This window comes from Phyllobates terribilis, unplaced genomic scaffold (genome assembly GCF_046119375.1).
Source record: "Phyllobates terribilis strain yellow unplaced genomic scaffold, ASM4611937v1 Scaffold_8__6_contigs__length_399053987, whole genome shotgun sequence".
In the NCBI taxonomy this organism is placed as follows: Eukaryota; Metazoa; Chordata; class Amphibia; order Anura; family Dendrobatidae; genus Phyllobates; species Phyllobates terribilis.
The window spans coordinates 344,392,254-344,419,921 of record NW_027362768.1 but is presented as its reverse complement, the minus strand read 5'-3'; the positions used below and the strand labels follow the sequence as shown (position 1 = coordinate 344,419,921).

General features: G+C 42.2%; 1 protein-coding gene and 3 non-coding genes across 4 annotated transcripts in view; all 4 read left to right on the top strand.

The window, feature by feature from the left end:
- Positions 1 to 27,668, top strand: part of FRMD4B (FERM domain containing 4B) — a 257,085-nt gene that overhangs the window by 36,677 nt on the left and 192,740 nt on the right. The window lies entirely within an intron of this gene.
- Positions 12,741 to 12,813, top strand: TRNAR-CCG (transfer RNA arginine (anticodon CCG)). Its single transcript has one exon. It is a non-coding gene; the product is annotated as a tRNA-Arg (tRNA).
- TRNAR-CCG (transfer RNA arginine (anticodon CCG)) lies at positions 15,295 to 15,367 on the top strand. Its single transcript has one exon. It is a non-coding gene; the product is annotated as a tRNA-Arg (tRNA).
- Positions 19,863 to 19,935, top strand: TRNAR-CCG (transfer RNA arginine (anticodon CCG)). The gene has a single exon. It is a non-coding gene; the product is annotated as a tRNA-Arg (tRNA).

Here is a 27,668-nt window from a genome sequence, read left to right as displayed (position 1 = left end):
GGCTGTCCATGCTGGGCGACCATCAAACTTAACTGAACTGGAATTGTTTTGTAAAGAGGAATGGTCAAAAATACCTTCATCCAGGATCCAGGAACTCATTAAAAGCTACAGGAAGCGACTAGAGGCTGTTATTTTTGCAAAAGGAGGATCTACTAAATATTAATGTCACTTTTCTGGTGAGGTGCCCATACTTATGCACCAGTCAAATTTTGTTTGAATGCAGATTGCACATTTTCTGTTAGTACAATAAACCTCATTTTAATGCAGAAACATTACTGTGTCCAACAGTTATTATATATATCAAACTGAAATAGCTGTTGCAAAAACACCAATTTTTATAAAACAATAAGCTTAAGATTAATAGGGGTGCCCAAACTTTTTCATATAACTGTATTGTGAATGTTGGATCCTGTGTTATCTCCTGTATATAGAGGTGCTATCAGTCATTGTACAGGAGGACGAAGAGGTGAGCTTTAACATCACCTATTGTGAATGGTGGATCCTGTGTTATCTACTGTATATAGAGGTGTTATCAGTCATTGTACAGGAGGACGAGGAGGTGAGCTGTGACATCACCTATTGTGAATGGTGTATCCTGTGTTATCTACTGTGTATAGAGGTGTTATCAGTCATTGTACAGGATGAGAAGGTGAGCTGGACATCATCTATTGTGAATGGTGGGTCCTGTGGTATCAGCTGATTATACAGGTATTATCAGTCATTGTACAGGAGGACGAGGAGGTGAGCTTTGACATCACCTATTGTGAATGGTGGATCCTGTGTTATCTCCTGTATATAAAGGTGCTATCAGTCATTGTAGAGGAGGAGGTGTTATCTTTGGTCAAAATCCTGTTAAGGCCCCGTCACACATAACGATCTCGCTAGCGAGATCGTTATGTCTGACAGGTAGCAACGATCAGGCCCCTGCTGTGAGATCGCTGATCGTTACAAAGCTTCCTGGACCATTCCTGGGTCGTTGCGCTCCCGCTGGGCAGTGTGCATCGCTGTATTTGACACCTTGTCAACGACCTCGCTAGCGATTCAGAACTGAGACACATTGAGGTGCATAAATTGGACTTTTCTGCGTTCATCGTCCCTGATTGGTGGTCGCTACTGCGTCCTTGTTTTTTCAGATCCCACCAGCGTTCTCCGGCTGTGACTCCACTTTGAACAAATCAGACATCTTTAGCGAAGTAGGTATTGTTTGGTGTCTCAAATGAGTTTCCATTTTTAATTCATTTATAGGACATCTACCAATTATCTGCTATCATTGCTCTTCAGGGAGGGAGGGCTTGGCTTCAATAGCGATCTCGTTAGCGATCTCGTTATGTGTGACGGGGCACCAGGACCGTTAAAATACTGGCAGCAGTTGTCGCGGCAGGTCTTCGCATCATGGGTGTTTCTGCCATGTCCCACTGGTTGAAGGCCTGCAATTGCAGGATTGTTTGCACGCTATTCACCGAGCTCCACTTCCCCATTGGCTCGGTCCACAGAGTCCACAAAGCCAGGCGGACAGTACGTAATTGCATCACGTCGACGAAGAAAGTTTTGAAGCGTGCAACAGGCCAAAAGAACAGAGTCTATTGATTTAAGCTTCATGTTAATTGGAGTATGAAAAACTCTGAAGCGGTTGGCCACGACAGCGTGTCCGAAAACGTGCTGTGTGGGTGTGTGTGCACGAGACCCCTAAAATATCTGCCCATGCAAAAGCATATATATACAGATAGAAGCCAAGCCCTCCCTCCCTCCCTGAAGAGCAATGATAGCAGATAATTGGTAGATGTCCTATAAATGAATTAAAAATGGAAACTCATTTGAGACCCCAAACAATACCTACTTCGCTAAAGATGTCTGATTTGTTCAAAGTGGAGTCACAGCCGGAGAACGCTGGTGGGATCTGAAAAAACAAGGACGCAGTAGCGACCACCAATCAGGGACGATGAACGCAGAAAAGTCCAATTCATGCACCTCAATGTGTCTTAGTTCTGAATCGCTAGCGAGGTCGTTGACAAGGTGTCAAATACAGCGATGCACACTGCCCAGCGGGAGCGCGACGACCCAGGGATGGTCCAGGAAGCTTTGTAACGATCAGCGATCTCACAGCAGGGGCCTGATCGTTGCTACCTGTCAGACATAACGAGATCGCTAGTGAGATCACTATTGCGTCACCAAAACGTGACTCATCAGCGATCTCGCTAGCGATCTCGTTATGTGTGACGGGGCCTTTAGTGATGATGAGACTACTGAAAAGGCATGTGTACAAAACATGTAGTGTGAGTCTGGTCTATTAGATCTAGTGGCCAGTGTATACGTTTTTTATTGTACTTTTTAATATAGTAAGAGGTATTTAAAATTTGAAATAAGGGGAAAAAGTTATAAAACTAAAAAAAAGTAACATAAAAAAGCTGATTTAAACAATAGGCCTTTTCCTGTTGACATTTGGACGACCGTCATTTAAGTGAATTACACATTTTCTTTTGCTGTTTTCGTGCCTCGTGATCTGACGTGCCCTACTTACTCTGAACTTCCCTCATCCCGTGTGAGATGAGTATATGGAAGATTTACAGATCTTAAGAAACAAAGTGTTGCGTCTCTAGGAATCCGAGCGATTGTTTTAGATGAGCTCTGGGACTGATGGACGTTTTTTTTTCCTACTCTCCAGTGTATTATTTTCACTTGTACTTTAATCCAACAGACCATTATACCTATTAAAGGGCAGACACAGACTGTCTGCGCAGCACAGCAGGTACCTGTCACTCAGCATAGAATCAAAGGGCCTGATGTCTTCCCGCACAACAATGGCTTCCCTCTGCTTAGAAGAGCATTTTATCTCATTAGTTTTAGTTCAGGGCTTAAATGCCAAGCAAACAGAAGGCGTCCAATTCTTTTATCGTCGCGTTTCGCGAATTCGACCTGTGACGCGAAACGCGTCTCTTAACTATTTTTTTTTTTATTGTATTGTTTGTTACTCAGGATATCCTGTCGGGTTGGTAATTCCGTGGAGATCTGCAGTGATGAAGACGTTGTTTGAGTGCGTTTTGTTTTCTTCCTAATCCTCACCCCCCCCCTCCTTCCCGTCTTCCTGTATAAATCCTGGGAAACGCTTCTGACTCGGAACATATTAATAAAAGATACGCAGCATATGGTATAGACATATGCAATTGTAGGGATGGTTGAATGAACGGCGGAATATCCCCACAGAACACAAAGCGCTCGCATATGGCGCCCAGCAGCTGTCTGGGATAAGTCACACATTGCTACAATCAGGAACATTGGAAACGTCGTCATAAATTTCTAGAATTTTCTTTCTCAGCTGCAAAAATCATGAAGATCATGAACAAAAATAAAAACCTAATACACAAATATTAACAATATATCACATTAAAAATTTTTTTTAAATATATTATTAACAGCTAAATTTCTTTAATCCGGCATTTGATAATCCAGAAATTCTGATAATGCAGTACAAAACTGCTGCATAAAGTGAAACGCGCCAGATCAGAAGCAGAAGACTGAGCAGAGCAAACGCAATAGGAAATAACAGCAGATTTTGTGTATTTTTACATATTGTTTTCTATGATTTGATAATCTAGAAAATATAAAATTTGACACCATCGATGCCGGATTAAAGGAATTTTGCGAGATTTGTATTTATTTGATTAAAAGACATACAACGTGTCAAATGAGCTGCTTGTATAGTGCAGAAGTGCATGTATCTAAGGTATTCAGATAAAGGGCAGAGACTTTTTGAATTTCCTGATGCAAAGGAGAACATTACAGGAACCTATACCCTGCCTTAAAGAGAATTTGTCACTTGCCATTAAGATGATTTTTTTTACCTGGTGTAAATGCCGCTGTTCTCCTGAATCCGGCGATGTTTTTCTTTTGTTTCTGCGCCTCTTCGTTCCTGAGATATGGCCTCCTCTTCTCAGTATGTACTTCTAGTGGGCGTGGTCATCAATACAACACCCATGAGGAAGCATTTATGACCACGCCCATTTGGATAAAAGAATAGATTTATATGCAGGAAAAAAATTGCATATTTATGGCAAAATTTTCTTTATCAAGATGGTTTTAGTGTTACTGCTCAGCCTCATTTTTTTCAATGTAGCTGAGCAGTCCTGTAGTCATATTTTTTCTATTCCTGGAAGACCCCTTCAAAGGGAATGTCCCATTAAACCTCCTATCCTAATGCAAAGTATCTGAATACTCAAAACTCTAAAGGGAATGTACAATTGTGGCGTATAGATTAGGATCCTGATAGGATGTACAATACAAAGTTATATTCTGGTACCGTGTTAGCCAGAAAAATCGATGTAAATACTTTTACGTCCAAAAATTACAAAATTTTTCTTGGAGTGATACCTTTATTGTGAAATTATCACTCCAAGAATACTTTTGTTATTTTTGGACATAAAAGTATTTACATCGATCCTGATAGGACAATTCCTTTAAGTGGCTGACATCAAGGAACAATAGGTTGTATGTAACTTAAAATAAATGTTAAAAGATAAACATTAAAGAATTAAGCCGTCCATACTTTTTCTCAATTTACTTAAAAAATTTAGCTGGAAGGACAAGGGCCAATCTGCCACAAGAGCTGGGTAGAAGGATTAGAGATTGGTTTGGCCACACTTCTTGCCAAGTTTCTGTGTTTTCTGATGCCAGGAACCAAGGATCAAGGATGGCAGATTTATGTTTGTTTTCCCTGCTAGGATCAAAAGAACTGAAGTCAACATATTGGGTGTCTGATTGTGGCGCTCTTAAAGGGGCCAAGATTCTAAACAAGACACAACATGGACAAGTAACACACCACTGTAATCAGAATTTTATGGTGCCCCGCCCCCCAATAGGGCAATAAATCTGGTGACATTCCCTTTACAATATGCTAACTACCTACAGTCACCACTAGGGGGAGCTTATTTCACAGTATTATACATTGACTTTAATAATAGCACATAATGCAGTAATCTCATAAGCTCCCCCTAGTGGTGACTACAGGCAGCAAGAATTTTTTTTTTAATCAATATCTTTGCATAAGGTTTGCAGTTCTGTATTCAGAAAGAAAAGCTCTGCCCACTAACGATATATTAAGAAAATAATTAGCATAGAATTTTAAACCAAAAAACAACTTCACTCATTAATTTCTGCTGGTGTAATATATGCATTTTCTGCACAGAATTATTTTACACCTTGAGAATATTGCAGAATAACAGTTGAGAGCTCTCTATCCACTTCGCTCTCTACAGAATGAGATAAATGAGAATTGCTCGGTTCTGACTCCTAGAGATTTGCTAAGCAGAAAATGAAATTCTCGTATCAATAAATCAGTGTCTGATCCTCTCCCCATGGACGCCTCTTGTGTGCTGGGGCTCCCAGGAGCTCTCATAACTCAGTCGACCAGCTGTCTACAAGAGCAGACCCGGGATTTACCAATAGACGTGAAGAAGCAACTGCCAAAGCAGCCAGGCAGCTCATCTGCAGAGTGTATATACTGATACAGTATATATAGTGCATGTGACTGGGGTCTTACAAATAATGCCATTCTAAAGTAAATCTTTTCATTCCGTAGAATTCAGAAAGCAACAGGTCTTATCATCAAATCACACAATATCTTATACGTATGCTGCCCAGATTGTTATAGTAAATGTGGAGGGACAGCTTTAAACACTACTGGAAATGTTGGGTCACTGTGTACATACATTAAATTACTGATCCTGAGTTACATCCTGTATTATACCCCAGAGCTGCACTCACTATTCTGCTGGTGCAGTCACTGTGTACATACATTACATTACTGATCCTGTACTGATCCTGAGTTACATCCTGTATTATACCCCAGAGCTGCACTCACTATTCTACTGGTGCAGTCACTGTGTACATACATTACAGTACTGATCCTGTACTGATCCGGAGTTACATCCTGTATTATACTCCAGAGCTGCACTCACTATTCTGCTGGTGGAGTCACTGTGTACATACATTGCATTACTGATCCTGTACTGATCCTGAGTTACATCCTGTATTATACTCCAGAGCTGCACTCATTATTCTGCTGGTGCAGTCACTGTGTACATACATTGCATTACTGATCCTGTACTGATCCTGAGTTACATCCTGTATTATACCCCAGAGATGCACTCACTATTCTGCTGATGGAGTCACTGTGTACATACATGGCCTGTGAATTCTCACACAAAGTAGGGAAGTCACAGTTCATGCCCCCACAGATGATAAAACAATGACATCTCTTAGTAAGATGGGAATACCCCATAATTGTTGAAAATGGTAATTCCTTATTTTAGAAGCTAGGTGGTGCTGCTTCCCCTATGGAAAATGCTTTTCCATTATTTGTGTATAAGAAAAAAAAAACTTTTTTAAAAGTTCTGTTCATGCAGTGATTCTTCACTTATTGATTACTGTTATTGTCACAATTGTAAAGCGCAAATGTAATAAAATCATAATATAAAATTATTCTAAAACCATCAAAATTAAAAAAAAAAAAGTCTAAAAAATAAATAAAATAAAAAATTCCAGGAAAAAGTCCCAAACTGGACTTGTCAGTTCTCCTGTGTGTGAATAGTAAGCAGTCACTTAACCCCTTAATGAATTGTTTGTGGATAACTATATTGGAATGCCGGCCTTGGGCGACAGTTTTCACCTTTTAAGAGCTAGAACTTTTTTTTTATTTTATTTTTTTGCTTTTTTGGAGCACGAGCTGTAGTTTTCATCATCATAGGGTCCATACGACTTTCTGATCTCTTTTTATTCAATTTCTTAGGGAGGTGAAGTTGCCAAAAAAACAGCAATTCCGCCATTTTATTATTATTTTTTTATCGACGTTGATTATATGGGCCGTTCCAGTGCCGCATCCCTGAAGCAGACTTGCCAAGGCAGACTTGCCAGAGTGATATTATTTCCGGAGTTCCCCTTTAAATGCTGCATATTATGATGCAAGCACGGGTCTTTGTATTCTAGACAGTACCTATATGCAGGTTTATGAGGCATTCAGATTGCGTCTCCTCTGCAGCCGGATCCTCCACTTATCTCAACCCGGCAGAATATTCAGTGTGATGATGTACAGCGGGTTCATCTGAATTCCTATTTTCTGGCCATTGTCTGTCCAGTCGCTGCTATTTCTGAAGAAACAGATGATTAGATTAGGAATACATTATTTGGTGAGAGCATTTTAAATTATTCACATCCGCGCTGGCGACCAAGGCGGATCATAAAATATCCCCAAATTAGTATAAAATAGATCAATAATTGTGTCTGTGGTTAATCTGGGGTCTACACTCTGGAGCAGAGATGTGGCCATACACACAGGCAAATAGGATGCTTGTGTGGGGGCATCACACTGTGTGTGGAGGGGGGGACTGTGGGAGGCAACATAGTATGCTGAGGGCTGTGAGGGCATCCTACTGTGTGTGGGTGACTGTAGGGGCATCACACTATGTGTAGTAGGTACTGAGGACATCATACTCTGTGTGGCACCTGTGGGGGCATCATACTGTGTGTAGGGCATATAACTGTGTGGGGAGTTGTGGGGGAATCATACTGTGTAGTGGGGCTTTGTGGGCATCATACTGTGTGTGGGTGACTGTAGGGACATCACACTATGTGTAGGAGATATTGAGGGCATCAAGCATACTGTGTGTGGTGGATGTGGAGGCATCATACTGTGTAAAGGAGCATAAACTGGGGCAACAAACTGTGTGGGGGGTATCATACTGTGTGGGGGACTGTGGGGAATCATACTGTGTGGAGGGGTGTTTTACAAGCATCATACTGTGTTAGGGGACTTTTTGGACATCATACTGTGTGCGGAGAAATTTGGGGGCATCATACCGTCTGGAGGAGCTTTGGGGGCATCATACTGTGTGTGCGGGGCTTTGGGGGCGCAATACTCAGTGTTATAGGGTTTGAAATTCACTATGGAGGAATCATACTATGTGTGGGGGGGCTATGGGGGGCATCATACTTTGGGGGGCTTTGTGGGCATCATACTGTATGTGGAGAGATTTGGGGGCATCAAACTGTGTGTGGGTGACTGTAGGGGCATCACACTATGTGTAGGAGATACTGAGGGCATCATACTGTGTGTGGTGGATGTGGGGTCATTATACTGTGTATAGGAGCATAAAACTGTGGGGGCAACAAACTGTGTGGGGGGTATCATACTGTGTGGGGGACTGTGGGGAATCATACTGTGTGGGAACACGAATGGGCTTCACTAGCAGAATATTTCTATGTTGGTGCATATAAAGTACTGAGCGAGGTTGGGTTCTGGTTTAGCGCTCTTCGCAGTACATGTCCCTCTTTCTTGTCTTTTAAAGTTATAGCCATTTGTATATTACTTTCATAGGTCGAGTTCTAATAAGACCAATGACAGTAAGTTTACTGACAGCCAGTAAAATATAAAACTCAATAAGAACACAAAGAAAGACCCGGCATAGATCCTGTATGCCAGATATCTACATTGCTGAGCAAAAGGAAGACCATGCTGAGATCTGTAGTCCCATCACACTTCACGCTGCGTATTTTATTACTCATACATGGTTGTCATCATCTAATTTTGCCATGAAGCATTCTGGGAGTAAGTCTGAGACTGCTATAACCTCGTAGAGGAAATCTATCCCGGCTTTCCTTTTCCTGTAACAGAGTAACACCTGTTTAGTGCCAGGGAAGTCCTCAGACAGGAAAAGGATGGGAGCTAAATGCTGGGATCAAGTGCAGAAGACCTTTGCTTAGAGTAAAGTTTTAAGTGCATTTACTTTGCTTCTCTATATTTAAGTGTTTTTAATGGTTTCAGAAACATCATGACAAATTTTTGATTGACATGCAGTACCACATTTAACCACTAAGAGCAGCAAAGTCGCCTGCAGTGTTGATGGCATTATTTCATTCCATAGAGGCTTGTTAGGGGTTTATGGCAAATGTACTTGCCCTAACCTGAATCAATTGTGGCTCGTGGTAAATACTGCTAAGAGGGACCTCATTTGTACCCATAGCCATCCACACACCTCTCCAATCCTGATCCCCACAACAAATGTGCAATTTAAACCCTGGGCTCCAGTTGAGGATCCAACATTTTCACGAGGCATTGGTGGGCGCTCAGTTGATTTGCCAACTCTTCCAAAAGTCTGGAGGTCTGCACTTTTTCCAAGAACCTCCAGGACATACCAGCAAAATTGGCACATATGAGGAACCTGTTAGCACTACCCCCATGATGCACTGTAAATCTCTTAGAACTCCAGTGAATGGGACTGCAAAGAGACACAGAGCTTATGCAGATTTGCATAAAACTCAGGGTAGTTTAGGGGCGTTTGTGGCTGGGACAAAGTCTATGCACAATGAATGAACTTGCTATCAGCACAAGATGGTAACGCATTGCCTCCCACCTGCAACCTTAGTTATCTTCTGCACCCCAGCAGAACCAAGTTGTCTGCCCCCCACCTTGAAGTCTTGTCATGTACTTATGAAAAGACACAATATACTGCTCAGTCCTGCTGTATAATATCCTCCACCATGCTGCTTCGTTCTAGTATGTGATAATCTCATGGTAGAGCTGGATTCACAGCAGCACTGCCCAATACTGCTGTATAATGTTCTCTATGCTGCTTTCCAGTAAGTGATTACCTTACCCCACTGCTGGATTCACAGCAGCACTGCTCAATACTGCTGTACAATGTCCTCGGTGCTGCTTTTCAGTAAGTGATTATCTCACTCCCCAATGCTGGATTCACAGCTCCACTGCTCAATACTGCAGTATAATGTCCTTTATACTGCTTTCAGATATCCCCTCCCATTTTCAACCATTAGCTATCTAGTGCACCCCAGCAGAACCATGTTGTCTGAGTCCCTCCTTGAAGCCTTGTCATGTACTTATGGAAAGAGACAGACATACTGCTCAGTCCTGCTGTGTAATATCCGCTATGCTGTTTCTTTCTAGCATGTATCTCTCTCATGGCAAGGCTGGATTAACAGCAGCAGTGCTCAATACTGCTGTACAATGTCCTCTATGCTTATCTCACCCCCCAATGCTGGATTCACAGGTGCACTGCTCAATACAGTTGTATAGTGTCCTCTATACTGTTTTTATTAAGTGATATCCCCACCCACCTGCAACTATCTAGTGCACCCCAGTAGAACCATGTTGTCTGATTCCCTCCTTGAAGCCTTGTCATGTACTTATGGAAAGACTCACAATATACTGCTCAGTCGTGCTATGTCATATCCACCATGCTGCTTCTTTCTAGTATGTGTTTATCTAATGGAAGTGCTGAATTCACAGCAGCACTGCTCAATACTACAGTATAATGTCCTTTATTCTGGTTTCCAGTAAATGATTGCGTCACCCCAGTGCAGGATTCACAGCTACACTGCTCAATGGTATTGTTTAATGTCCTCTATACTGCTTTCAGTAAGTGATTATCTCACCCCTGAATGCTGGATTCACAGCTTGCCTGCTCAGTACTGCTGTATAATGTCTCACGTACTGCGTCTCCTGTACTACATAGAGACAGGAGAGCATGAATCCCTTATGCATGTGTGTAGTATATATGGGACACATCATAGCAGCTAGTCTCCACCCACTAGCTCAGGGGCTAATGAAAATTAAAGATGGAGCCTGAAAAGGAAAAAAATGGTGAAAAAAATGCAGAATACTAGTCATATAATGGTCAAAAATATTGTTATTCCTCATGTACACACACAGGACGACTTATTCTGAAAAGTCTACTCAAAACACAGGTCCACTTTAAATTAGGTAATCTTCTACAGGAACTAGCACTGAAATGGTTAAATCTTTACTGCAGAAGCAGCCAGAGAAGAGCAGCAGTCACTGCAGAGCCTGACATTTCACTATTTTTTATGCCTGTAGATTATTAGCTTACATCTGCTGCTAATTGGCTTCATTTGTATTTTAGGATTCAGATGACAGATGATTAAATTAAATGATGTGTCATCTTCATCTTAAAATACAAACGAAGCGTAATCCAGAAGACGCTGTGAAAGTCATCCAATTCCTGGTAACCTCCTACCAAAAATCAATTCTATATTTGTTTTTATATTTATTATATTATTTATTCATTTGGTCCCATACTTACATATGCCGCATTCGCCATCTTTTATTTATTTACTTATATTTGGAAATGTTATTATTTTTTCACTACCTATTGTTTGCAAAAAATGGTAATAGGACACCTGCAACTTGTGATATTGCTTTGATGGGTTGGGGGGGGGGGTTCTGGTTGTCATTGTAGGGGGCCCTTTAAAGTGCAAATGCAATTGCAGGAAATTGTTCTTCTGGGTGTCTGTAAAAACATAGAAGCACAGGAATAAATGTTGCACTTTGCAGCTGAGTTCACACTTGTGTTTGTTTGTTTTTTTACATTTTGATACATATTTCTGGGAAACATTGATCTCTTTGTATAATTTGTATCAGTTTAGTTCCTGAATGTGGCTCTGCTGCATAGGGAAAAATCTGAAGCAATGGTTGCTTCTGGAATCTGTTGACAACAGGTCATAGACTTCCCCATGTAAATGCTAATTTAAGGAATGGGAATGATGTTCCAATGAGTGAACTGGGGATAAGAGACCCCCAGTGCCACTTATAATCAAAGGAAACAAACCTACTTATTCTGATGCCACTCGCAGAGGTGCTGGCGCGAGGAGGAGAGGAAATGCAGTATCACATAGTACTTAAAGGGGACCTAGCACTTGCCAGGAATATGTTGTTTTTTAACCCGGTATAAATGCCGCTGTTCTCCTGAATCCGGCGATGGTTTTCTTTTGTTCCTGCGCCTCTCCGTTCCTGAGATATGGCCTCCTCTTCCCTGTATATAAGTCTAATCTTATTGGCCAAGTGGGCGTGGTCCTCAAGAAGAGAAGCGTTGAGGACCAGGCCCACTTGGCTAAAAAGACTAAATTCACATACAGGGAAGAGGGGGTCATATCTCAGGAACGAAGAGGCACAGGAACAAAAGAAAAACATCGCCGGATTCAGGAGAACAGCGGCATTTACACCAGGCAAAAAAATACATATTTATGACAAGTTACAGATCCTGATTAGATGGATGATGCTATAATACATGACAGTGCTACATTTTTTACAGCGTTGCCTCCTTTTCCAGTTGGCTCATAGAGGGGGATCCTGGATAACCCTACTCTATGGCATCCACATACCCTACTAAATCCTTTTTCCTTTATCTCACCCCATTAACCTACATTCCCATGATGATTTTTTGCTAAGTTTTTTTATGTTGCATATTTAAAAAAAAACAAAAAACTATTTTACTTAATGGGTGCAGAAAACTTGCAAGATCAAAAACTCACCAAAATCTCATTGTGGGAACGTAGCCTTTTAGGCATCAGATTGGGCTATAATGTGGGTAGTCATACCTGATCTACTAATTTACTTGGAAAATGGTGAGCTGGACCAGATAAGAAGACAGCAGTGAAATAAATGAGTAGTACGACATAAGTGTGATGGTCCATAGTAACGGTCAATTACACCAAACCCCAAGTTAAAAACTAGAATAAAATAGGTAAATAATGCTGAAGGTTTATAAATATGACAAACGAGCTTATGCCATTGTCCGCTCCATCCACACTTCTGTGCCCCATTGTTAGGATGTGACCTGCAGTATTTGCCGCTCTGTGATTACCAAAAACAAGGACTTCAAAGAAAAAGGGGAAGGAATCATGACAATGAAAGGCTGTAAAGTGAGTAGTATAGAGGCCCAGTGGCCTAATGGATAAGGCGTCAGCCTCCGGAGCTGGAGATTGTGGGTTCAAGTCCCATCTGGGTTGCTTTTATGTTTACATCTATTAATTTATGAAAATAATTACAAAAAAAGTATAAATATATGATTTTATATAATGTGCATGATATATAATTAAGTACATGTCATTCAGGGTGTAAATAATATGTGTTGTATGAGCATATATAGTGTAGTGCCATATCCAGAGATATGAGAAAAATAAGTGAGACAGTGAGAAAACTTAAGTATTTGATACACTGCCGATTTTGCAAGTTTTCCCAACTACAAAGAATGGAGAGGTGTGTAATTTTTATTGTAGATACACTTCACTACACTGTGAGAGACAGAATCTAAAAATAAAAAACAGAAAATCACATTGTATGATTTTTACATAATTAAATTGCATTTTATGGCATGAAATAAGTATTTGATCACCTACCAACCTGCAAGAATTCTGGCTCTCCCAGACCTGTTAGTTTTTCTTTAAGAAGCCCTCCTACTCTGCACTCATTACCTGTATTAATTGCACCTGTTTGAACTCATTACCTGTATAAAAGACACCTGTCCACACACTCAATAACACTCCAACCTCTCCACCATGACCAAAACCAAAGAACTGTCTAAGGACACCAGGGACAAAATTGTAGAACTGCACAAAGCTGGCATGGGCTATAAGACAATAGGCAAGCAGCTTGGTGAGAAGACAACAACTGTTGGCACAATTATTAGAAAATGGAAGAAACACACGATGACTGTCAATCTTCCTCGGTCTGGGGCTCCATGTGAGATCTCACCTCGTGGGGTAAGGATGATTATGAGAAAGGTCAGGAATCGGCCCAGAACTAAACGGGAGGACCTGGTCAAGGACCTGAAGCAAGCTGAGACCACAGTCTCAAACATTATCATTAGTAACACACTATGCCATCATGGATTAAAATCCTGCAGGGCAAGCAAGGTCCCCCAGCTCACACCAGGCCCATTTGAAGTTCGCGAATGACCATCTTTATGATCCAGAGGAGGTGTGGGAGAAGGTTATGTGGTCAGATGAGACCAAAATAGAACTTTTTGGTATCAACTCCACTTGCCGTGTTTGGACGAAGAAGGATGAGTACAACCCAAGAACACCGTCCCAACCGTGAAGCATGGTGGGGGAAACATCATTCTTTGGGACTGCTTTTCTGCAAAGGGGACAGGACGACAACACCGTATTGAATGCAGGATGGATGAGGTCATGCATCGCAAAATTTTGGCCAACAACCTCCTTCCCTCAGTAAGATCATTGAAGATGGGTTGTGGCTGGGTCTTCCAGTATGACAATGACCCAAAACACATAGCCAAGGCAACAAAGGAGTGGCTACGTAAAATGCATTTCAAGGTCCAGGAGTGGCATAGCCAGTCTGCAGACCTGAACCAAATAGAAAATCTTTGGAAGGAGCAGAAACTTAATGTTGCCCAGCAATAGCCCCGAAACCTGAAAGATCTGGAGAAGATCTGTATGGAAGAGTGGGCCAAAATTCCTGCTGCAGTGTGTGCAAACTTGGTCAATAACTACAGGAATGTCTCCAAAGTAGGCAAGTCGTAGCTTGGTGATCCTTGCGTCCAGCACCACATTTCGAAGGCGTCAATTCTTCTGTATTGTTTCTGTATTTTATATCCAGATCTTATATCTTTATCTTATATTTTATCCAGAGATATGGATGTTTTTATTTAGTGCTAATTTTTATATCCTTTCCTAATGGAGCAGTGCTTACAGATTCCTCAGGGGCATGTCTATAGGCTGCTCTGCATTATTACCCTGCGAGCTACGCCCCCTTGTAAAAAACATAAAAATCAACACCAGATAAAAAGGCTTATATCTCTTGAGCCGTATGGCAAATTAAAAAAATGGATTAATCAGGGGAGCAACAGGAATAAAAAACTGGATACTTTTGACCTGTTGACAGGTCCTTTTAAATGAACACTTGGGGCAAAACTGATACACTACTTTATCCCAAGCGCAAGGCTTAAAAGCTGGATCAGGACACAAGGGTCCTCTGTCTGGAGTTCTTTGTCGTGCTGGGCCCCCTTTGGTCCAGCCCTAGCCGTCTGGAGTGCTCTTTTAGACTAGATGTTGAACCATTATATTGCAATATTTCAGTTTTCCGGGTACGACCGCTCCTTTACAAGGCTCTGGAGTAATTGGATGATATAATCTGTGCCTCCATTATGTTGTGTCCGAGCCGCATAGTGTCCTCATTGTTGTTCTTGTTTTGGATGCAGCGATCGGCATCTGCTTCAAATTTCTAATTTTTTTAAATTTTTGGCATTGCTTATGGGATGATTTTCTCAGCAACTTATGCAAATATTCGGATGTTTTACCTAATTTGTCACACGGGTTTATGCCATTGTCTACTCCATCCACACTTCTGTGCCCCATTGTTAGGATGTGACCTGCAGTAATTGCCGCTCTGTGATTTACCATAAACACGGACTTTAGAGCGAAAGAGGAAGAAATCCAGAGACTGAAAGGCTGTAAAGTAAAGTGTGCAGAGGCCCAGTGGCCTAATGGATAAGGCGTCAGCCTCCGGAGCTGGAGATTGTGGGTTCAAGTCCCATCTGGGTCACTTTTATGTTGCATCTATTGAGATAAGAAAATAATTGTAAATATAGAGCAAAAAAAGGATATGATTATACAGTGGCATGTAATCACTCCTGTGGGAATTCCTGTGAACAGTTAAGCAAGTTGAAGATGAAATGATCTCTAAAAAGCCTAAAGAAATTGCAAATTTCCTTTTTATTTTAGGCAAAAAAAAAATATTGTCATTTTTTACATTTTAAAAATTGCAAAAAGGAAAATGATTTGTGTGCTCAGATAACTTTGACCAAGGTTTCAAATCTTAATTAGCCTGTTAGGGTTATGGCTTGTTCACTATTATTGTTAGGAAAGGCCAGGTGATGAAAATTTCCCAGCTTTATTAAAGCCCAGCCTCCTCTAACCTTGTGCCAAATCAGCAGCCATGGGTTCTTCTAAGCAGCTGCCGAGCACTCTGAAAATGGTGGAGGCCCACAAAGCGGGAAAAGGCTAAAAGAAGATAGCAAAGTGTTTTCAAGTTGCCCTTTCCTCAGTTTGAAATGTAATTAAGAAATGACAATTACCAGGAACAGTGGAGGTCAAGATAAGGTCTGGAAGACCAAGCATCTTAGGATTCCTGGAGAGGCAAATCAGAGCCCCTGCAAAAGACCTCCAGAAAGATTTAGCATACTCTGGAGTTGTGGTAAATTGTTGTGTTCAGAGACACCTGCACATACAGTGGGTATGGAAAGTATTCAGACCCATTTAAATTTTTCACTTTTTGTTTCATTGCAGCCATTTGGTAAATTCTAAAAAGTTCATTTTTTTCTCATTAAAGTACACTCTACACCCCATCTTGACTGAAAAAAAACTGAAATGTAGAAATTTTTGCAAATTTATTAAAAAATAAAAACTGAAATATCACATGGTCATAAGTATTCAGACCCTTTGTTCAGTATTGAGTAGAAGCACCCTTTTGAGCTAGTACAGCCATGAGTCTTCTTGGGAATGATGCAACAAGTTTTTCACACCTGGATTTGGGGATCCTCTGCCATTCTTCCTTGCAGATCCTCTCCAGTTCCGTCAGGTTGTATGGTGAACGTTGGTGGACAGCCATTTTCAGGTCTCTCCAGAGATGCTCAATTGGGTTTAGGTCAGGGTTCTGGCTGGGCCAGTCAAGAATGGTCACAGAGTTGTTCTGAAGCCACTCTTTTGTTATTTTAGCTGTGCTTAGGGTCATTGTCTTTTTGGAAGGTGAACCTGTGGCCAAGTCTGAGGTCCACAGCACTCTGGAAGAGGTTTTCATCCAGGATATCTCTGTACTTGGCCGTATTCATGTTTCGTTCAATTGCAACCAGTCGTCCTGTCCCTGCAGCTGAAAAACACCCCCATAGCATGATGTTGCCACCACCATGTTTCACTGTTGGGATTGTATTGGGCAGGTGATGAACATTGCCTGGTTTTCGCCACATATACCGCTTAGAATTATCACCAAAAAGTTCTATCTTCGTCTCATCAGACCAGAGAATCTCATTTCTTATAGTCTGGGAGTCCTTCATGTGTTTTTGAGCAAACTCTATGCGGGATTTCATATGTCTTGCACTGAGGAGAGGCTTCCGTTGGGCCACTCTGCCATAAAGGCCCGACTGGTGGAGGGCTGCAGTGATAGTTGACTTTGTGGAACTTTCTCCCATCTACCTACTGCATCTCTGGAGCTCAGCCACAGTGATTTTGGGGTTATACTTTACCTCTCTCACCAAGGCTCTTCTCACACAATTGCTCAGTTTGGCTGGATGGCCAGGTCTAGGAAGACTTCTGGTGGTCCCAAACGTCTTCCATTTAAGGATTATGGAGGCCACTGTGCTCTTAGGGACCTTGAGTAATGCAGAAATTCTTTTGTAACCTTGGCCAGATCTGTGCTCTTGCCACAATTCTGTCTCTGAGCTCTTGGGCAGTTAGTTCCTTTGAGCTCATGATTCTCATTTGATCTGACATGCACTGTGAGCTGTGGGGTCTTATATAGACAGGTGTGTGCCTTTCCAAATCAAGTCCTATCAGTTTAATTAAACACAGCTGGACTCCAATGAAGGCGTAGAACCATCTCAAGGAGGAACACAAGGAAAGGGACAGCATGTGACTTAAATATGAGTGTCTGAGCAAAGGGACTGAATACTTATGACCATGTGATATTTCAGTTTTTCTTTTTTAATAAATTTGCAAAAATTTCTACATTTCTGTTTTTTCAGTCAAGATGGGGTGCAGAGTGTACTTTAATGAGAAAAAGAATGAACTTTTTAGAATTTACCAAATGGCTGCAATGAAACAAAGAGTGAAAAATTTAAAGGGGTCTGAATACTTTCCGCACCCAATGTATATGGCCTACATGGAAGAGTCATTGGAAGAAAACCTTTCCTGCGTCCTCACCATAAAATTCAGCGTCAGAAGTATGCAAAAGAACATCTAAACAAGCCTGATGCATTTTGTGAACAAGTCTTGTGGACCAATCTGGATAAAATATAACTTTTTGGCCACAATGATCAAAGGTATGTGTGGAGTAAAAAGGGCGCAGAATTTCAGGAAAAGAACATCTCGCCAACCATTAAGCATGAGGGTGGATCAATCACACTTTGGGGTTGTGTTGCAGCCAATGGCACGGGAATATCTCACGGGTAGAGGGAAGAATGGATTCAATGAAATTTCAACAAATTCTTGATGCAAACATAACACCATCTGTAAAAAAAGCTGATGTTAAAGAGGATAGCTTCTACAAATAGATAATGATCCTAAAGACACGTCAAAATCCACAATAGACGACTTCAAAAGACGCAAGCTGAAGGTTTTTCAATGGCCCTCATAGTCCCCTGATCTGAACATCAGTGAAAATCTGTGGCCAGACCTCAGAATAGCAGAGAATGCAAGACGAACCAGGAATCTCACAGAACTGGAAGAATTCTCCAAGGAAGAATGGATGAAAATCCCTCAAACAAAAAGTGAAAGATTCTTGTCCAGCTACAAAATGTGTTTACAAGCTGTGATACTTTCAAAAGGGGGCGCTACTACGTATCAACCATGCAGTGTGCCCAAACTTTTGCATCAGCCCAACTTCCTTTTTGTAATTTTTAAAATGTTTGAGCTGAAAAAATATACAATATATAATTTATTTTTTTTGCCTAAAATACAAAGGAAATGTGTCATCTGTAACTTTAGGCCTTTTAGAGATCATTTCATCTTCAACTTGCTTAACTGTTCACAATGACAGGAATTTTGACCAGAGGTGCCCAAACTTTTACATGCCACTGTATATAATGTGGGGTGTATATAGTGTCTGATATCTAAGTATGTGCGATTGAGGGTATAGATAACATGTGTTGGATGAGCGTATATAGTGTAGTGCCATATCCAGAGATATATCTATATTTTTTAACAGCCTTCGGCTCGATCTTGAGCCATGGTGACTTAATGGATGAACGCTCTGTAGGAAGAGGAAGATCGATCTTGTGCAGCCTAGATAGGTCCACCAGGGTCTTCTCCACCGTTATCTTGATAGTATCAAGCCATTGGGGTGCTGGCCTTCCTCTTTGTCTTGTTCCTTCTACTCTTCTGACCATGGTGTCCTTCTCCAGTGATTGCCGTCTTCATATGATGTGCCCAAAGTAGACAAGTCGTAGCTTGGTGATCCTTGCTTCTAGTGACATGTCTGGCTTGATTTGTTCCAAAATTGATTTGTTTGTTCTTCTTGCCATCCATGGTATTGATAACAACCATCTCCAGCATCACATTTCGAAGGCGTGGAGTCTTCTTCTGTCTTGTTTCTTTATCGTATATACAGATCTTATATCCAGAGAAATTGGTGTTTTTATTTAGTGCTAATTTTTATATCCTTTCGTAAGGGAGCAGTGCTTTCAGATTCCTCTGGGGCGTGTCTCTAGGCTGCTCTGTATTATTACCCTGTGAGCTACGCCCCCATGGTAAAAAAAAATATATAAAAATTAACACCAGATAAAAAGGCTTATATCTCTGAAGCCTTATAGGAATATTAAAAAAATGGATTATTCAGTGGAGTAGCAGGAATAAAAGAGAAGCAAAAAATGGACACTTTTGACCCGTTGACAGGTCCTCTTTAAAGGAAGACTTGGGGCAAAACTGATAAATTGCGTTATCCCAAGTGCAAGGCTTAAAGGAAGCTCTGGAGTAATTGGATGATATAATCTGTGCCTCCATTATGTTGTTTCCGAGCCGCATAGTGTCCCCATTGTTGTTCCTGTTTTGGATGCAGCGATCGGCATCTGCTTCAAATTTCGCATTTTGGGGTAAATGTTGTTTATGGGGTGATTTTCACAGTAATTTATGCAAATATGCAGATGTTTTACCTAATCTGCCACACGGGTTTATGCCATTGTCTGCTCCATCCACACTTCTGTGCCCCATTGTTAGGATGTGACCTGTGACCTGCAGTAATTGCCGCTCTGTGATTACCATAAACAAGGACTTTAGAGGAAAAGGGCACAAATCCAGAGACTGAAAGGCTGTAAAGTGAAGTGTACAGAGGCCCAGTGGCCTAATGGATAAGGTGTCAGCCTCCGGAGCTGTAGATTGTGGGTTCAAGTCCCATCTGGGTCGTTTTTTGTGTTGCATCTATTGATTTAGGAAAATAATTGCAAATATAGAGCAATAAAACTATAAAAAAGTGATATATATACCAGGGGAGGAGTCCTGGTATATATATATATATATATATATATACACTAGCTATTGAACCCGTTCTATGCCCGGGTGGCGAGCATTGTTATTGGCATATGATCTCCCATGCTGGTATTTGCTGCCCCCCACCTGGTATTTCTGCTGCCCCCATCCTGTCCCCACCATCCTATCCTGGTATGCATGGCACCCCTCATCCCTATCCTGGTAGGCATGGCACCCCTCATCCCTATCCTGGTAGGCATGGCACCCCTCATCCCCATCCTGGTAGGCATGGCACCCCTCATCCCCATCCTGGTATACATGGTACCCCATCCCTCATCCCTATCCTGGTATGGATAGTACCCCTCATCCCTATCCTGGTATGCATGGCACCCCACCCCTCATCCTCAACCTGGGGAGGAGTCCTGGTATATATATATATATACACTAGCTATTGAACCCGTTCTATGCCCGGGTGGCGAGCATTGTTATTGGCATATGATCTCCCATGCTGGTATTTGCTGCCCCCCACCTGGTATTTCTGCTGCCCCCATCCTGTCCCCACCATCCTATCCTGGTATGCATGGCACCCCTCATCCCTATCCTGGTAGGCATGGCACCCCTCATCCCTATCCTGGTAGGCATGGCACCCCTCATCCCCATCCTGGTAGGCATGGCACCCCTCATCCCCATCCTGGTATACATGGCACCCTTCATCCCAAATCCTTGAATGCATGGCACCCCTCACCCCCAATCCTGGTATGCATGGCACTCCTTATCCCTATCCTGGTATGCATGGTACCCCATCCCTCATCCCTATCCTGGTATGGATAGTACCCCTCATCCCTATCCTGGTATGCATGGCACCCCACCCCTCATCCTCAACCTGGGGAGGAGTCCTGGTATCCTATCCTGGTATGCATGGTACCCCATCCCTCATCCCTATCCTGGTATGGATAGTACCCCTCATCCCTATCCTGGTATGCATGGCACCCCACCCCTCATCCAAAACCAGGGGAGGAGTCCTGAGGAGATAATTTGCATATTCCCAATGCATTTTGGGGTAAGTGAAGAGTCTCCGCGAGCTCAAAGAACCCTGGATTTTGGCTGTTGGAGCTGAAAAGAGGACATCGGTAAACCGCGCGCCTACCGGCGCGTGCATTTTGAAGCTTTTTTTTTAAGCTTTTTTCACTGTTTTCAGAACATTAACAATAAGAACATGAAAGAGTCCAGGAGCCATTTGGTGAGCTGCATATCCTGCTACATGTTCACAGACTTGCCAGTGGAAAAGCCAAACTTCACATGCCAGAAATGCAAGCTTGTGTCCCTGTTGGAGGAAAAGTTGCGAAATCTAGAAGAGAGGTTAACTACCTTGAAAATCATTAAGGAAGGTGAAGAGTTCTTAGACAGAGCAGAATTATCTCTTCATGATTCAGAAAGAGAAGAAATTCGAACTGCACCTGACGAAACCGAGGAATGGAAGCATGTGACCCACAGAAGCAGGAGGATCGAGAGGCAGTCAGCACCCATACTGCTCAGGAACCAGTACCAGGCTCTCACGCAGGAGAACCATGAAGAAATACAGCAAAATAAGACTTTGCCAGCAATGAATAACCTTGTAAGCCCTCAGAATCCTCCTGGATGGAGAAAGAAGAATGTTGTGAAGAAAAAACGGAGAGTGGTGGTTATGGGGGATTCCCTGTTAAGAGGAACAGAGGCCTCTATCTGCAGACCAGACATAACCTCAAGAGAAATGTGCTGTCTTCCAGGAGCAAAAATTAAAGATGTGTCTGACAGGATATCAAGACTCTTCAGACCTACAGATCACTACCCATTCCTGCTAATACATGTGGGGACAAATGACACCACAAGAAAGGACCTGGAAACCATCTGCAGTGACTTTGAAGACTTAGGCAAGAAAGTGAAAGAATTGGGAGCGCAGGTGGTCTTCTCATCCATCCTCCCAGTGGATGGCCATGGAACAATGAGGTGGAATAAGATTCTACAGGTGAACAACTGGCTACGTCGATGGTGCCGTCAACAAGGATTTGGATTTCTGGATCACGGAATGAATTACCTATACGATGGACTACTTGCTAGAGATGGGGTGCACCTTACGAAGACTGGAAAACATGTATTTGGAAGTCGCCTTGCTACACTCATCAGAAGAGCTTTAAACTAGAACAATGTGGGAAGGGAAGCAAAAGGCCAGAAAAAGCCATACAGCTGACAAATACTATTGAGATCTCTGCTACTGGAAGTGGAAAAGAAGAACAAAGACAAAAAAATCTAAATAATAAAAATATGGGAGGAAGAGAAACCAATCACAAACTAAAATGTTTTTATACAAATGCACAAAGCATGGGCAACAAACAAGGAGAATTGGAACTACTAATGCAGGAAAAGGAATATGATGTCATTGGAATCACTGAAACTTGGTGGGACGATACACATGATTGGAATAAAAGGCTAAAAGGATACAACTTATTTGCAAGAAACAGACTTGATAAACGAGGAGGAGGTGTTGCATTGTATGTTAGAAAAGCGTATATCTGCACAGAGATTGAAGCTTCAGAGACTGGGAGTTCTGTGGAAACTGTTTGGGTAAGAATACAAGGAGAGAACAACGGAAAGGACACCATTGTAGGCATTTACTACAGGCCACCTGGGCAAGCTGAAGATATGGATGAACTCTTTATGTATCAAATGACCAAGTTCTCCAAAAAATATGGCGTAGTGGTCATGGGAGATTTCAACTATCCAGACATTTGTTGGGAATCTCTCTCAAGTAAAACTAACAGGTCAAGCAAATTCTTATCCTCTCTTGCTGACAACTTTATCTTCCAAAAGGTAGGGGAGAAAACAAGGGGATCTGCTACTTTGGATCTAATCCTTATAAACAGGGAGGAAATGGTTGAGGAGTTAAAGGTGGCTGGGACCCTAGGAGGCAGCGATCATGCTATTATAGAATTTTGGATAACTAGAGGAGGAAGACATGTGAAGACTCAAACTTCAAGGTTAGATTTTAGAAAGGCAGATTTTAAGAGACTCAGAAAGAGAATAGGAGGGATCCAATGGCTGGATGTCCTTAAGGACAAAAATGTCCAGGAAGGATGGGAAATTTTTAAAAATGAGATTCTCAAAGCACAATCGTTAACAATCCCGAAAAGTAGGAAGAATGGGAAGCATTTAAGGAAACCAGGATGGATGAACACAGAACTTAAACACATGCTAAAAAGAAAGAAAGAAATGTTTATTAAATGGAAAGAGGGAGGCATATCTAAAGAAGATTATAATGCAGTCTGCAGATCCTGTAGGGCACGTATCAGGTTAGCTAAAGCTGACAATGAATTAAGTCTTGCAAGAGATGTCAAAAGCAATAAAAAAGGATTTTGGGGGTATGTCAAAAGTAAAAGAAAAGTCAAAGATGCTATAGGATTTTTACAGGATGAAAATGGAGAAATGGTAAGAGAGGATGTTGAGAAGGCCGAACTTTTTAATTCCTATTTTGCATCTGTTTTCTCTCAGAAAGAAAATGTAACATCAACTGATCTTCACTGTCCTTTTAAAGGAATAGAGGAATCCAAGTTATCTGTAAACAGAAAGATTGTGAGGGAATATTTAGCTAACATAAATGAGTTCAAGTCTCCAGGTCCAGATGAATTACACCCCAGAGTACTGAAGGAGATCGTAGAAGAAATTTTAGAACCACTCTCCATAATCTTTGAAAATTCTTGGAGAACAGGAGAAGTCCAGATGAATTACACCCCAGAGTACTGAAGGAGATCGTAGAAGAAATTTTAGAACCACTCTCCATAATCTTTGAAAATTCTTGGAGAACAGGAGAAGTCCCAGAAGACTGGAGAAGAGCAAATGTTGTTCCTATCTTCAAAAAGGGGAAGAAGGTGGACCCAGGGAACTATAGGCCGGTGAGTCTGACTTCTATACCAGGAAAGATCTTTGAACAAATTATTAAACAACATGTATGTAAGTACATGGATAAGAATGAAGTGATTAACCAGAGTCAGCATGGGTTTGTAACTAACAAGTCATGTCAGACTAACTTAATTTCCTTCTATGACAGAATCACTGACTGGGTGGATCAGGGAAATGCTGTAGATATAGTATATCTTGACTTCAGCAAAGCATTTGACAAAGTATCTCACACCATCCTTATTGAAAAAATGACCAAGTATGCAATGGACCAGGCAACTGTTAGGTGGATTCATAACTGGCTTAGTGATCGGACTCAAAGGGTGGTTGTAAATGGCTTCACATCCAGCTGGATGAATGTCTCAAGTGGGGTACCACAGGGCTCCGTCCTGGGACCTGTATTGTTCAACATCTTTATCAATGATTTAGATGAAGGAATTGAGGGTAAGCTGATTAAATTTGCTGATGACACAAAGCTAGGAGGGATAGCTAATACTAGAGAAGAGAGAGAGAGGATTCAAAAAGACCTAAATAAACTGGAGCAGTGGGCAGCAACCAACAGAATGGTTTTTAACAGGGAAAAATGCAAAGTACTACATCTGGGCAATAAAAATGAAAAAAGCATATACAGAATGGGAGGAATAGAGCTAAGCAACAGTACATGTGAAAAAGACTTAGGTATACTAATAGATCATAGACTGAACATGAGTCAACAGTGTGATGCAGCAGTAAAAAAGGCAAATACAATTCTGGGATGTATTAACAGAAGCATACAGTCTAGATCACGTGAAGTCATTATCGGTCTTTACTCCTCTTTGGTTAGACCTCATCTGGAATACTGTGTACAGTTTTGGGCACCACATTTTAAAAAAGACATAGACAAACTGGAGCAAGTTCAGAGAAGAGCGACCAGAATGGTGACTGGTCTGCAAACCATGTCCTATGAGGAACGGTTGCAGGATTTGGGAATGTTTAGCTTGCAAAAAAGAAGACTGAGAGGAGACTTAATAGCTGTCTACAAATATGTCAAGGGCTGTCACATTGTAGAAGGATCATCTTTATTCTCATTTGCACAAGGAAAGACTAGAAGCAATGGGATGAAACTAAATGGGAGGAGACACAGATTAGATATTAGAAAAAACTTTTTGACAGGGTGATTAATGAGTGGAACAGGCTGCCACGAGAGGTGGTGAGTTCCCCTTCAATGGACGTCTTCAAACAGAGGCTGGACAGACATCTGTCTGAGATGATCTAGTGAATCCTGCTTTGAGCAGGGGGTTGGACCAGATGACCCAGAAGGTCCCTTCCAACTCTACCATTCTATGATTCTATGATTAACCTGGTATGCATGGTACCTCTCATCCCTATCCTGGTATGCATGGCCCCTCATCCAAATCCTGGTATGCATGGCCCCCCCACATCCCTATCCTGCTATGCATGGTACCCCTCATCCCCAATCCTGCTATGCATGGCACCCCTCATCCCCAATCCTGGTATGCATGGCACCCCTAATCCCCAATCCTGGTATGCATGGCACCCCATCCCTCATCCTGTTATACATTTCACCCCTCATCCCAATTCTGGTATGTATGGCCTCCTCATCCCAGAAACCTGGTATGCATGGCACCCAATCGTTCATCCTGGTATGTATGGCTCCCTCATCCCTATCCTGGTATGCATGGTACCCCTCATCCCTATTTTGGTATGCATGATACCCCTCATCCTGGTATGCATGGTACCCCGCATTCCAATCCTGGTATGTATGGTACCCCTCATCCCTATCCTGGTATGCATAATACCCCATCCCTCATCCTGGTATGCATGGTACCCCGCATTCCAATCCTGGTATGTATGGTACCCCTCATCCCTATCCTGGTATGCATAATACCCCATCCCTCATCCTGGTATGCATGGCACCCTTCATCCCTATCCTGGTATACATGGCACCCCATCCCTTATCCTGGTATGCATGGTACCCCTCATCCCCATCCTGGTATGTATGGCACCCCATCTCTCATCCTGGTATGCATGGCACCCCTCATCCCTATCCTGGTATGCATGGTACCCCATCCCTATCCTGGTATGTGTGGTACCCTCATCCCTATTTTGGTATGCATGGCACACCTCACCCCCCAATCCTGGTATGCATGGTCCCCTCACCCCCCAATCCTACTATGCATGGTCCCCTAACCCCCCAATCCTGGTATGCATGGTCCCCTCACCCCCGAATCCTGGTATGTATGGTCCCCTCACCCCCCCAATGCTGGTATGTGTGGTACCCCTCATCCCCAATCTTGGTATGCATGGTACCCCTCATCCCCCAATCCTGGTATGCATGGTCCCCTCACCCCCCAATTCTGGTATGCATGGTCCCCTCACCCCCCAATCCTGGTATGTATGGTATCCCTCATCCCCCAATCTTGGTATGCACGGTACCCCTCATCCCCCAATCCTGATGTGTATGGTACCCCTCATCCCCCAGTCCTGGTATGCATGGTCCCCTCACCCCCCAATCCTGGTATGTGTGGCCCCCTCACCCCCCAATCCTGGTATGTGTGGCCCCCTCATCCCCTGCACACATACAAAAAAATAAACACTTATACTCACCTTTCTTCCCTGTGCTCCAGCGCTGCGGTGTCCTGTTATGCTGGAGGCCGGGGGAGGAGTGTGGCGCCGGAGTACGCGCATGCCCATACCGCGCTGTCCGGCACCATTTTGCTGAAGACAAATGTGTCTTAAGTAAAATGGCGCCGGATAGCGCTATGCGCCGATTCCGACGCCTCACTCCTGCCCCGGTCTCCGGCGAAGAGAGGCGCCGCGGCAGCTCTCCTCCCGGTAAGGTAAGTATGTAAGTATGGCGCCGGAGATCGCGGTATGTGTTCAGTGTCTACACATACCATGATCTCCGGCGCCATACACTCCTCTTACCTGTAACGGCTCGATGCGTTCTTCAGTCTGGAGCCAGACTGCGCAGGCGTGTCGCGCTTGCACAGTCTATAGAGGCTTCAGACAGAGACGCGCATCTCCCGTTATATTATAGATATATATAACTATACATCTGGGTCGATTTTATGTTGCATTTGTTGAGATATAAAAATAATTGCATACAGCAAAAAAGTATAAAAGAGTATACTATATATGTTATATATACTTATATATGTGTATATAAATATAAAAAGTATATATATGTCTGAATAAAAAAGTATATATATGTCTTTATAAGTATAAAAAGTATATATAGTGGTTAGCACTGCAGCCTTGCAGCGCTGGGGTCCTGAGTTCAAATTCCACCAAGGACAACATCTGCAAGGAGTTTGTATGTTCTCTCCGTGTTTGTGTGGGTTTCCTCCGGGTTCTCCGGTTTCCTCCCACACTCCACAGACATACTGATAGGGAATGTAGATTGTGGGCCCCAATGGGGACAGTGATGATGTCTGTAAAGCGCTGCGGAATATGATGGCGCTATATAAGTGAGTAAAATTAATAAATAAATATATATGTCTATATATAAGTATAAAAAAATATATATATATGTCTGTATAATAAAGTATATATGTCTATATATAAGTATACAAAAAAGTACCATTTATAGATGATATACTGGTGTATATATATATATATATATATATATATATATATATATATACAGTACAGACCAAAAGTTTGGACACACCTTCTCATTTAAAGATTTTTCTGTATTTTCATGACTTTGAAAATTGTACATTCACACTGAAGGCATC